The 12,435-nt window shown below is 44.5% G+C and overlaps 1 protein-coding gene across 2 annotated transcripts in view; it reads left to right on the top strand.

Moving 5' to 3' along the window:
- The window catches only part of ARHGAP22 (Rho GTPase activating protein 22), a 233,883-nt gene that overhangs the window by 41,310 nt on the left and 180,138 nt on the right, over positions 1-12,435 (top strand). The window lies entirely within an intron of this gene.

The raw sequence follows: 12,435 nt of genomic DNA, 5'->3' as shown, positions 1-12,435 counted from the left end.
CAGTTCTTGAGCAGCAAGGAGATGACCTGGATTATCTTACTATTACTCAAAATTCTTTCCAATTTCAGTAAAAGTGCATGATTGTTTCCAGTGTCATAAGCAGCCAACAGATCAACAAACGCAGCCCTTGTAATTTTACAGGTTTCAAAACCATCTTCAGTGTACTGAATTAGGTTTGCAACTTGGCCACAGCCTGAATATCCTGGGAAGGAACTGGCTTGGTCATCAGTCAGCTGCCCTTCTCATATAGCTTGTGGGTTGAGCCTCCTGCTATTGGTCAAGAGTTTCACAGAGAGCAGAGCATCATGTGTTCACAACAGCTTACGTTGCTAGGTAGATGCTCTCTTGGATTTTGGACAGCGTAGAGCACTCTGTCACTGCTGAACAAATAGAGGAACCCCTCACTTAAAGTCGTCTCAGTTAATGTTGTTTTGTTGTTACACTGCTGATCAGTTAGGGAACATGCTCGTTTAAAGTTATGCAATGCTCCCTTATAAGTCATTTGGCAGCTGCTTGCTTTGTCCACGGCTTGCAGGAAGAGCAGCCCGTTGCAGCTAGCTGGTGGGGGCTTGGAACCAGGGTGGACCGGCAGCCCCCCATCAGCTCCCTGCTCCCCTAAGTTCCCTGTGTGGCAGCTGCCCAGCAGGCTATCAATTGCTGGCAGTTCAGCTGTCCCTCCCACCACTGCTCTGTGCTGCTCCTGCCCTCTGCCTTGGAGCTGCTTCAGGGAGCCTCATGCTTGCTGTGTGGAGGGGTGGGGGGAGAAGTGGGAGGCTAATGTGAGGATATTGCCCCCCCCCCCGCTCCTGCACCCCACTTACCCCATGTTCCATAGAGCATGGGGGACACACGACAGGGCTTAGGACAGAGGGAGCTTCCTTGCAGCAGCTGTGGTCTCAGCTTGCTGATTGATGTAAAAAGGCAGTGTACTTAGAGTGGGGTCAGCGTACTTAAAGGAGCAATGCACGTCTCTCTCTCTCACACACACACAGGGTGTGTGTCTCTATCTGCCATGCTGTCTCCCCTCCCTCCATTCGTGCTGCCTTGTAGACTGTGAGGCTACATTAACAACAATGAGTTGACCCTTGAGGGCTCAGCCAATTGCTAGTTCATCATTTAGCAATAAGGCATCCCCTGGGAAATATCCCACCCTCTGACTTCACCGCCTCAACCAGGCTTCACAGTCATCATCGCTGTGTCCTGGTATTAAATTGTTTGTTTAAAACTTATAGTGTGTGTGTGTGTGTATGTATATATTATATAATATAGTCTTTTGTCTGGTGAAAAAAATTTCCCTGGAACCTAACCCCCCCTGTTTACATTAATTCTTATGAAGAAATTGGATTCACTTAACATCGTTTCGCATAAAGTTGCATTTTTCAGGAACATAACTACAATGTTAAGTGAGGAGTCCTGTTTTCAGGAGGCTGTGGTGTCCATTACCGTTCACCCACTGACATACTGGCATTAATTAGACTGTGTGGGGGTTTGCATGGAGGTAGCATGATCAGGTCCATGACTACAGCAGTACAGGTAATTATAATACTATCAGCAGCGTGCACCGTTTGGCCTTTAGCTTGCTGCATTACGGTGGGTTGCAGCGTGCAGGCAGCTCCCAGTGGCACAGATATTCTGCCGGCTGGGCTGGCTGAACTACCCATTATCCCAGGCTGGGCCCATCCTGCTCTGGCCCTTTTTAGCCAAAACAAATCTGTCGCAAGCTCCAGTGGACTGGGCAAGGGAGCATGCAGCTGCTCTCTCTTCCCTGGCAGCCTGCACATAGCACCCAGACTCCTAATGTCATTGCTGTTGGCTGGCTGGGTGTGGGCAGAGCCGGAGTCGGCTGGGGAACTGGCCAGGAAGTTGCCATTAACCTGCTCTCCTCGCCCCTTATCATGTTGCGGGCTTCATTCTGCACTGCAGTCCCCATGGCAGGCTGAAGCTGTCTCTGGTGGTGGCACTTACCTGTGGATCCACATTACTGTGTCAGGGGCCCAGAGCTGCAGAACCTGCCTTAATCCTCCTAGCAACTGCCAAGCAGGATCAGACCAATAATTCATTTCATCCAGACTCTGAGAGTGGCAAATACCAGCTACTTCAGAGGCAAGTGTAAAAATCCCCAGGTGGAAAGATTTCTGAGTAACCTGCCCTCAGGAGCAATTTCTTCCTAGCCCCCATCAGCAAGTGGCTGGCTAATGAAGCATGAGGCTTTATTGCCTCTATATGTTTTTATTTTCATTAGTGTAATATTCTTGTTATTCATATAAATGTGTAATATGGGCTGCATCAAGAAAGAACTTGAACCTCGCACTGCGAAATCATTGTCCGTAATGGGGCATTTCCTCAAGAATGTCTTTTGTAAACCAAACACCCTGATAAGTTGAGAGATGAAGCTGAGGATATATAATGCTTCAGTTGTCAGTATCCTGACCTATGGGTCTTCAACATGGCCCTCAAGACTGACAAGAAGTTGGACATCATCCAGATGAAGCATCTGTGAATGATCAAAAATGTCAAATGGGTTGAATTCAAGTCAAATGAAGAGACCTGTCTTCTAACTAATAGGTCCTGCTCTCTCAAACGGTCATCCAAAGCTTTCTAAGGTGGTATGGTCTTTTGCTCTGAATGCTTACCAACTTCCCTGCAAGAATCATTTTCAAATCCCTCCCCCTCCCGGTGAAAGGGGTTTGGAAAAGACCTCCTTGGAAAACCTAAAACACTTTGGCTGGAAGGCATCAACAGACATCTGTCCCTCACAGACATCTTACCTTGTAACATGCCAGATATGGCGCAGGACAGAACATGAAACAGGTGCAGAATGCGTTTGGTGGCCTCTATGCGATCTCTGAGAATTACGTAACTAACTTTTAAAAATCTGGCTATGTTCTTTGCTTATTCATAGATTCCAAGGCCAGAAAGGACCATTGTGATCATCTCATCTGAACTGTATAGCACAGGCCACGGAACTTCCCCCTCAAAAATTCCTTGAGCAGATCTTTTAGAAATGGATCAGTCTGGATTTAAAAATTTGTCAGTGATGGAGAATCCACCATGATCCTTGGTAAATTGTTCCAACGTTTGATTACTCTCATTGTCAAACATGTACGCTTTATTTCCAGTCTGAATTTATCTAGCTTCAACTTCCAGCCATTGAATCATGTTAGACCTTTCTCTGCTAGGTTAACGAGACCTTCATTAAATGTGTTCCCCATATACTTAACTTGATTACATTCTATATCTCTTAATATTCTCTTTGTTATGCTATATAGACTGAGGTCTTTGAGTCTATCACTATAAGGCAGGTTTTCTAATCCTTTAATCATGCTCGTGGCTTTTCTCTGACCTCTCTCCAATTTAGCAACATCCTTCTTGAATTGTGGGCACCAGAACTGGCCACAGTGTTCCAACATGGTTTCACCAGTGTCTAATACAGAGATAAAATAACCTTTCTAGTCCTACTTGAGATTCATTCCCCAGTTGATGCATCCCAGGATCACATTAGCCTTGCTGGCCACAGCATCACACTGGACGCTCATGTTCAGCTGATTGTCTACCATGACCCCCAAAATCTTTTTCTTCAGTTGTAACTTGTAGCAGTGAGTTCCACAAGTTTATTGACCAAATTAACTTTCAGGTAATTGAAAAGGTATTTCCTTTCAATATTGAATGCATTGCCTACTCATTGGGATGACCTCATGTCCTATGAGAAAGTCAAGTCAGAGTGCCTGATAGGATAGTTCTTTACCATTTTACATCAATAGGAACTGCACCTGCTGAATTTTATCACTGGAAGTGTGTGACTTCTCAGATCCCTATAGATAATTGTGGATTGGGACTTTAAAAGGGCATGGGTTGGAAATGACCCATGAAAACTTAGCTGTCTGTTCCCAGGTCAGCTATGTCCTTAGGAGACCTTCCTTGTTGAAGGCCTCATGGTGCTAGGTCAATTTTTTTTTCATCCCTAATTATCTCCAGCTCTTAGGTTACGCTTGCTGTTTTTTAAAATCTGTGTTTCTGCCAACATCAGTATTCAGCATCATCTGCAATTACCGGGGGTGGGGAGAAAGCTTAGCGTAGCAGAATTTTTCACCATCCCATTGATCTTTCCTGCAGGTTATTTATCTGACCTCCTGTGGAGGCTTAGGTGTTGATTGCTTATTGGTCGAAGCCTACTGAGATTTGTCAGAGGCCGCCATAATACTACAAGGGATAATGAACCTTGGATGACACCATTTATAACTTCATTTATGGATGCTGCATTGTTTGCTTAAAGGAAATCTTGTGACTCCAGCTCTCTACAGGAAATTCTATAAATATGTTCCCCTTAGAGAAATGACAGTATGAGAAACATAGGGCTCTGGTGTTAGCAGTAGAGAAGGAATATATGTGTGTGGGGGGGGGGTCCAACAAAGGGACTCCTTGCTCCCCCACCTCACACCCACACATTGGGAGCCATTATTGAGCCAGTGGGAAGCTATACATGCTAGAACTATGGCTACATGCTAGAACCAAGAGCCCAGAGTTAAGTGTGAGGAGTCAGTTTCAGAAGGTTTGGTTTTTATACACACACCCACACATAAGTTTGCATGCGCTTCCAAACTACCCTGCTGTCCTGAGTCTGGGAAACCTTGGCAGAAAAAATTCAGGAGAACTGTGCTCCTCAAGAGAATACCTCCTGCCACCAGCTCAGAGACCATCCAGACTGAGATTTTTAAATGTGCCTAGGGGATTTGGATACCTAATTCACATTAATTTTAATAGAGATTCTGCATCCAAATCCCTTAAGTGGCTGGTCTTGAAAATCTCAGCCATGGGATTTCATCACTTCTGCTGCATGTGAAGAAAAAAAAAACAGTGTGTGTGTGGGGGAAGAGTAATTAACCCAACATTTAGTTTGATTCTAGATATGTGCAAAGTTTCAGGGGAGAGCAGAGTGTGTCTTACAGTTTCTGGGCCATCTCTAGCTGATGCACTAGTAATTAAGGTGAAGCATATGGTTGAAACTGTTATGGGTTTGTCTGTGTACGGAAGTGTTCTCACACACACACCCCGTGCTCTCTCTCCCATAGAGATTTAACTCTTGGTTGTTTGCCCTCTTGATCTAAAGGAATTCATTCAGGCTGAAAGCATCTCTTTGCTTCTTGTGTATGGAAACATAAAACAACCAATTTTAGTAAATCCCTCCAGCTTTGGCAGCAGATTTCCTGGACATGACAGAACACTCCCCAGAGCTAGCGTCTCCCAGCATGCATTGTTTCTTTAGAAGATGTGTGCCAGAGTAGTTGGGCACTGTACTGTCTGTACTGAGGCTGATCCAAGGCTCTTGTAAGAATTATAGATGGGTGCTTTCCAGAAGAGTGGCAAAGTTTTGATTTTTAAATCAAACAAACAAAACTCCCCAATCTAAGTCGCAGAGTGAACTTTTATAGGCACTGCCCTTCTTGAACATTGCCATTCAGGTAGCAGGTGCTCCCTTGTATTTACCTGCAATGTTTCTTGATGGGAAAGGGATGGATGGGTGTGTATTTTAGAGTATTTTAAAGAAGCTGTGGGTCTGGCAGCCAGTAGCACAATTCCCTTTGATTCAAGGGGAGCAGGAGCAGGTCTCTAGTTAATTTGTTGTTCTCTTTTTGTGTTGAACATTTTATATTGAAAATGATTTAAGGATCTCGAGCACTCAAAACATGCCAGGATTCTGGCTCTGTCTATTGTACTTGGGCGGAGATGGCTTCAGTTTGATTTTTCTTGTGTTTTTCCATTCTCTTCCTTGGAATTGTTTTTGGCTCTGACCTTCCTTTGCTTCCCCATTTTGTATCTTACAGATGCTTTCAGTGTGTCTTCTATCTTAAGTGAACCTCATTCACAGTGTGCTTATGGCTTTGTGGGTGTGTGTTTTTTTGTTTTGTTTTTTGTTCTGATCTCTTTGATTTTTTTTAACTGATCCCCATTCCTTTTTTAAAAAAACAAATAACTTTCAGGTTGGATTTTGATGGTGTTCTGTCTTCTTCCTAGATTCCATCCCCAGGTGTGTGTGGTTTTTGGACAGATAATCTAGCCCTGCATTATCATCATAATTATTTATATTGCAGTATCTCCTGGAGGTCCATTCGGGGATCAAGGCCCATTGTGGTAGGTGCTGTACGCACATGTAACAAAATGGTGGCTGCCCAAAAGAGTTTGCAATCTGAAATGAGGCACATCAGGTGGATGCAGCAATGAGCAGACAGGAGCACAGAGGAACAGTGGGGCCATTATAATGAGTATAATAAGCAGTGATCAAAGCACATTGTCAAGCATTTGCAAAATGTTTTTATTGACTTGTTTAGGATTGGAATTCTAGATTCCTCTGGAGCTATCTCACTGAGATAATGGAGATTAGTAAATTGCCGGATGACACCTGGTAATAATCAGACTTTTCAGCCCAGCACCTAAGGAGCTGACACACTTCTCTGCTTGGCTCCTTGTGCTCTGAGACCTGAAGATTGTTTGCATACTTCCATTTTCCACCCCTTGTGTTGGCAGGAGCATCTATACAACACAGTCCCACTGGCCCTAACAGACCGCACGGCACTTAGCAGCAGCGTGGTGGCAGTTTCAAAGTGGGCAAAATCATACATTATGTAAAGTATGGTGGAGCTTTATCCTGCCACAAACCACTGTGGGGACAGCCAGTCACTTCTGGGAATCTTCTTTTCTTGTCTCTGCTTCCGCAAACAGCAGGTAACCCTCTAAAAATAGCCAGAATGCATCCATGCAATTTATTGATCGAGCAGACTGGACACTCTATCAATGGCATACTGCTCCTACTGTTGAAGCTCTTGTAATCCACTGGACAGAGTGTCTTATGGGTTGCCTGCTGGGCTTGACTGGGCAGAGGATGTGAATTTTGTACAGCCCTAGTTAAAGAGCCTTGGCTCTTTGAGCTGCTACAGCATAAACGATGTGTTTGACTCTGGAGGTCCCTGGTTTGCTGTTGTCTCAGGTTAAAGATGGCCACCCACAAGTTTTTACTGTCATGCAAACACTGCCCCCTTCCAAAAAAAAAGTTAGTAAGAAACACAGGACTCTGACCCACTTTCCTTTCTTCTTCCCAAAAGACACTCCGGCTGATTGCCTGAGATTCACCATGAACAGCTGTCCATCTTTCCTGGGTCAGAGCGGAACAGGAGGTGTGGTGAACAGATTTGTCCCTGTAACGGTGTCACTGCTTCCAAGCCACTGGAAGGAGTTTGGACTCTAGGAGTGAGTTTTTTCCTTGTTGGGAGAGAAATGAGTAGTTGCAGGTTCAGGATATTTTTCCCTAGGCTGCATTGCTTTCCCAATAAGCGTGGAGTTCTTGTTCCTTTGAGCGCAGAAATATATCAAACAACCAAAGCAGCAGCAGTGGAAGTCTCTGGCCTGTGTCATGCAGGAGGTCAGACTAGATAATCACAGTGGTCCCTTCTGGCCTTAGAATCTACCCACCAAGGCTTGAAGCTCATATAGCTCCAGAAAGTGGCTGTGTTCCAGGGTTTCACTCAGCAGTGTCTCTTGCAGTTTGACTCTATGGGCATGAGGAGTACTGCGAAAAAATCCTACCAGCACCAACAGGAGGCTAACATAGTAAAATGTCTGGCCACAGGAGACTTGTCTATATTGGGGTCCATGCTGGTACAGCTGAGCCAGCAGTTGCACTGGTGGGAAATGTTTTGTAACATTCCCTGATGTAGATAGGGTTGCCGGGCGTCCAGTTTTCAGTCAGCATCCCTGGTCAAAAAGGGATCTTGGCAGCTCCAGTCAGCACTCCCATGCAGCTCCCAGAAGCGGCCGGCATTTCCCTCCGCTTCCTAGGCCAAGGTGCGGCCACAGGTGCTCCGTGCGCTGCCCCCTCCCCGACTGCCAGCTCCACAGCTCCCATTGGAAAGGAAAGGGCTAGGAACTGTGGTCGATGAGAGCTGCAGGACGCCCTAACCTCTCCTCCTACACCCCAGCCCCTGCCCCTGCCCCCAGTCCCCTCCTGCATCCAAACTCCTTCCCAGAGCCTACACCCCTCATCCCCTCTTGCAATCCGAAATCCATTTCCCCAACATGCCGGATAACAAAGCTTTTACTGTACTTGGCCTCTCTGTTGACACAATCCAAATGGGGGCTTCTGTGATGTGTAGATTTGTCCTCAGAACTCATTTCATAGAGACGGTGGTAACTCCAGCTAGTATTGACATAGGTTGGATTTGACCAACCCCTGACCCATCAGTGTTCCCATCAGTATGGCTAACTGACCACCCTCAGAGAATGCTCAGGAAGGTACGTTTAGTTAGGATTTGGTGTGTTTTTGTTTCTGGACCTGCTGGAGTTTACTCTGCTTTGGTATACAGAAGTTGGACCCTGTGATATTGAAACTGATTTAAAAAATTGTTAATTTAGCTCCTGAGTAAGGTTGCTAATGCAACCTTATTGACTGGTGGAGAAGTCACATCAATCTGTTTAAATTCAGTAATGTTTCACCACCAGTGAGAGCAGCTGTGGGAATCAATATGCCCTGCCTGTTTATATAGATTCTTCATACCATTCTGACTTTCTATTAGTTTATTTACAGGGTGTTTTACGAAATGCCAGAAAGATTGGACAGTAGTGAGCTAGACTCTATTATCCACCAGAGAAGTCTCTTATCACCTGATGGGAGCTGTTGTGAGAGAGCAACTCCACCCAGGTCAGTCAGACAATATGCAGGTGGGGAAGACCATACTGGAGGCTGCTGTGACAATCTGTCCCTTCGCCATGGACCCATGATCTAAAAGTACTTTCCAGAGAGAGGCCTGAATGGCAAACTGCAGCTCTTGATCCAACCTCTACCTAAATTCAAGGGTGTCCGAAATCTGAATTCAGATTTCAAGCTTGTGTCTTGTACCTTTTTATGGGCTGGGGGATGAACTGAAGACATGTCACCCTCGATCCACTGCTGATTTCCCACGGATATCAGTTGGAAGTTGGGACAAAGATCAAGGGTAAAATATGGTCTGTCATTAATACGTGGCCTTCTAGTTATTCATGACCTCATAGTCCCGTTCAGCATCACTCTGTTGCTATGTTGTCTCACCACCCTGTATTTCTTTTCCTTCTCCGCCCTCCTTTTCTCTGTCTTTCCTTCTCCTCCTTGTCTTTGTGTGTCTCCACTGTTCTTCCGTCTGCAGTGGAGCTGGTTGAAAAATGGGCTTTTTGCCTTGGAAAATATTAAAGACCATGCACGGAAACTCATTTTTATCAAAAAGTTTCACTGAAAAGTTGGAATTTTCAGTGAAAAAGTGAAAACAAAAACATCTTGATTTGGAGATGTGGTTTAGGTGCCTCAAGGTCCTATTTTCCCCTATAGGCTAGGCTCCCTGGTCAGACTATATCTCCTGTGATGCACCGGTCTCTCTGGCTAAGGTGCATTATGGGAGATGTAATCTGGCTGTTAAGCCCATGGAGGAGAACAGGGGGAGGAGAAAACCACTCTACAACTCCCATGAGGCACCACAGCAAACTATATCCACATTTTGTCCAAAATATTCCAGTTTTCGGGCATTTGGGTTGTCAATGAAAAATCTAAATTTTCTGCAGAAAGACACTTTTTACAAAAAACGTTTAGACACAAACCCAATTTTCCCTCAAAAATCAGTGCTAATGGAAAATGTTTGACCTGCCCTGCTTTAGATGTCCAAGTCTTCCCCCCTCCCCCATTCCATTCTCTACAACGATCAGCAGTTAAACAGCTAATGCTGACACGTCAGTGTCGATATTGGGTTTTGTCTGGAATAGAACTGATTTGGCTGTATTGATTTCCAAACTGCCTGCAAAAAGCCAGGCTGGGGAAAGAGACCCTCATTGATTCCCCACCAAAATGTCCCTGTAGACAACCCTCTCACCTTCAGAGCACGTTCAGGTGTGGGGTTGCAGCCGCTTTTCTAGTTTAGTGCCCCCTTTAGCCATTCTGGTTCCACGATGATCTGTCATTTTCTGTGGCTTCATCCTCCAGTCAGATCATTACTCTTTGTTTATCCCGGAAGGGGAATGCACTAAGTCCCAAAAGAGGAAACTCTAATGGTCTTTATTCTGAACTTTAAGCATGTGCTGAAGTCCCATTGAAATTAGTGAGAGTTAAGCTTGTGTTTAAATGCTTTGCTGAGTCGGGAGAGGGGCCGGAAAGCAGTTCTGAAACACCTGTTGGCTAATAATTCCTTTCCATTGCTCTTTAGCTTCCCTGTGTAATTTCCTTATCCTTTTTCCCATCATTGCCAGCAGCTTTTGGAAGTCCATGTGCCTTATGGCAGGCGAGAACTGATGTAATATGAGAGTCATAGATATTATGTTAGAATGAACAAAAAATAAAATGGAATGTCAGGCTAAAATCTGAGATTACTTGGACCAGAACACACCTGAGCTTTGGGAAAATTTGGAATCTCGGTCCAAACTTTGAGGCTTGTGCCCATCTCTAATTAAAAATAACTGGATGATCAACTCCTGACGGGTCTATATTATATTGTATCTGCCAATGGTTTGCATGTATATGCATCCCAATGAATGGCTGATGAGCACATGGCCTTCAACTGCATGAAAAAGTTTGTTGAGTCAGTTCTGTGCTCTCTTGATAATTTTTTTCCCTTTTAAAGGCCCTTTCTGCGCACTTGTCTCTGTGATAGAGAGTTGAATCATTGTGTTTTCCCAGCGTGTTTGCATTAATGACATTTTAGTGCTCATTGGCATATTCCTGATCTGTGTCCTGCTGACAAATGCAGAGTTCAAGAGGAAGAAGCCAGTTGTTGCAGCTCTGGCATTTAGTCTCATTAATGACGTGGAATGATGGATCCAACAGCTCCCTGGCTAATGGAAGCTGAACTTGTTAAGTTGCCATGTTGTGCTTTTGCAGTTTAGGTGAAGATCTTTGTAGCAATATATTCATTATCTTAATTTCATCTAAATAATTTCCTCCGGGGCTAAACCTGGCATACTGTAAATAATGTGCAAATCCTAGAAGAGAATGGGTTCTCTGTCTAGGAGAGCCAAAATACTGGGCCAAATTCAGTAGACCTGTCTGGGAAGTTATTTCATTTACATGTGATAAATTTCAAGTTTTTGATGACAAACCAAAAGCTCACACAAATTTGGGTTTAAAACGGAAAAATCTTTGGGTTTTTGGGTTTTCAACAAAACCACAAATCTTCATCAAAAAACATTTTTACCTTTAGAGAAGGAAACCCCCCTTTTTTCTTTTTTTTTTTTGATGGAAGATTTTGGCTAGCTCTAAAATCTAATCCTGGTGTAAGCAGATGAAACTCAACTGAAGCCAAGGGACTTGTTGTAACCCATCTGTATTTGTCTTGTTTTATGTAACTAGCTCCCTTGATGCAAGTCAAAAACAAGAGGCCAAAGAAAGAGTGGGCCATGGAAACTGAACTCCCTTCTCACCCTTAAACGTGGTCCCTCTAGCTCAGCAATGAGGCTCTTTGACAGGGCAGCACTGGGGAGATTGGTCTCTCCATTAGATGTGGATAAATAGAGGACCTCAATCTTCAGGACCATCAGCCTGATATCATGTTCCACATTGGCGTGAGACTTCCTCATCAACCCCTTCTAGTCCAGGAGGAGGAAGCTTCACAGGGAAGCTCTCTGTGACTGAGGAGTCTTGCTTCATCTATTGGCTATATGGATTATTTAAAATCCCTAATTAGCAAACTGATGAGATCTCTGAGGTTTGATCAGTTCTAGCACCAGACTCTCAGGCCCAGTAGAATTAGAAGTACTGACTGGTTGGAACCCCAACTTGCATGGTGGCATCACTCACCCTTAAGGAAAAGCTGAGTTTTCAATATTTTAACACTGTTAGTAAAAACACAAACGTTCCAATCCAAACAAGAATACAGCAGTAGTGCAATATTAAGTTAAGTTATGCGGTCAGTTGATTCCTATCCTGTGGCCCCTCCCTTGCCTGTGGGGGGTGGGCCTTTAGTTTCTGGTGGGCTCTGCCCACCTTTCCAGTGTTTCAGATGGGCTGCTCCCATGTACCCCAAAGTCTTGAGACCTCTTCATCAGCCTCCTCCTGACAGTTGCTCTGCCACAGGAGCCATGGGTGGGCCATCCAGCAGTAGATGGTCCAAGTCCCTCCCGGAGCTTGGCCAGCCCTCTTAGCACTCTGATTTCAAGCACTGTGTGCCAGCTGTTGGCTTTCTGTGACTCAACTCCATCCTTCCTTTCTCTTTCAAATGAACATTTTTCAAAGCCACGTCAAATTTTCCATAAAGAATTTAACAATTTTTTTTTAAACCCAGGCAAACCCATCTGTTGTAATTATATTAAGTACGGGGGGGAATTCTTTGAGAATCCAGGGAAATTAAATTGAGAAAATGACATGAATGCATTAAGACTGCACAGTTTCACTTTTGCAGCCCCTGCCTTTTTATTATTTAAAGTCCCAGCAGA

Source organism: Lepidochelys olivacea (assembly GCF_965140295.1).
Source record: "Lepidochelys olivacea isolate rLepOli2 genome assembly, chromosome: 7".
Classification (NCBI taxonomy): domain Eukaryota; kingdom Metazoa; phylum Chordata; order Testudines; family Cheloniidae; genus Lepidochelys; species Lepidochelys olivacea.
Note: the sequence above shows the minus strand (reverse complement) of the source record. Positions and strands in the feature narration are given on the sequence as shown.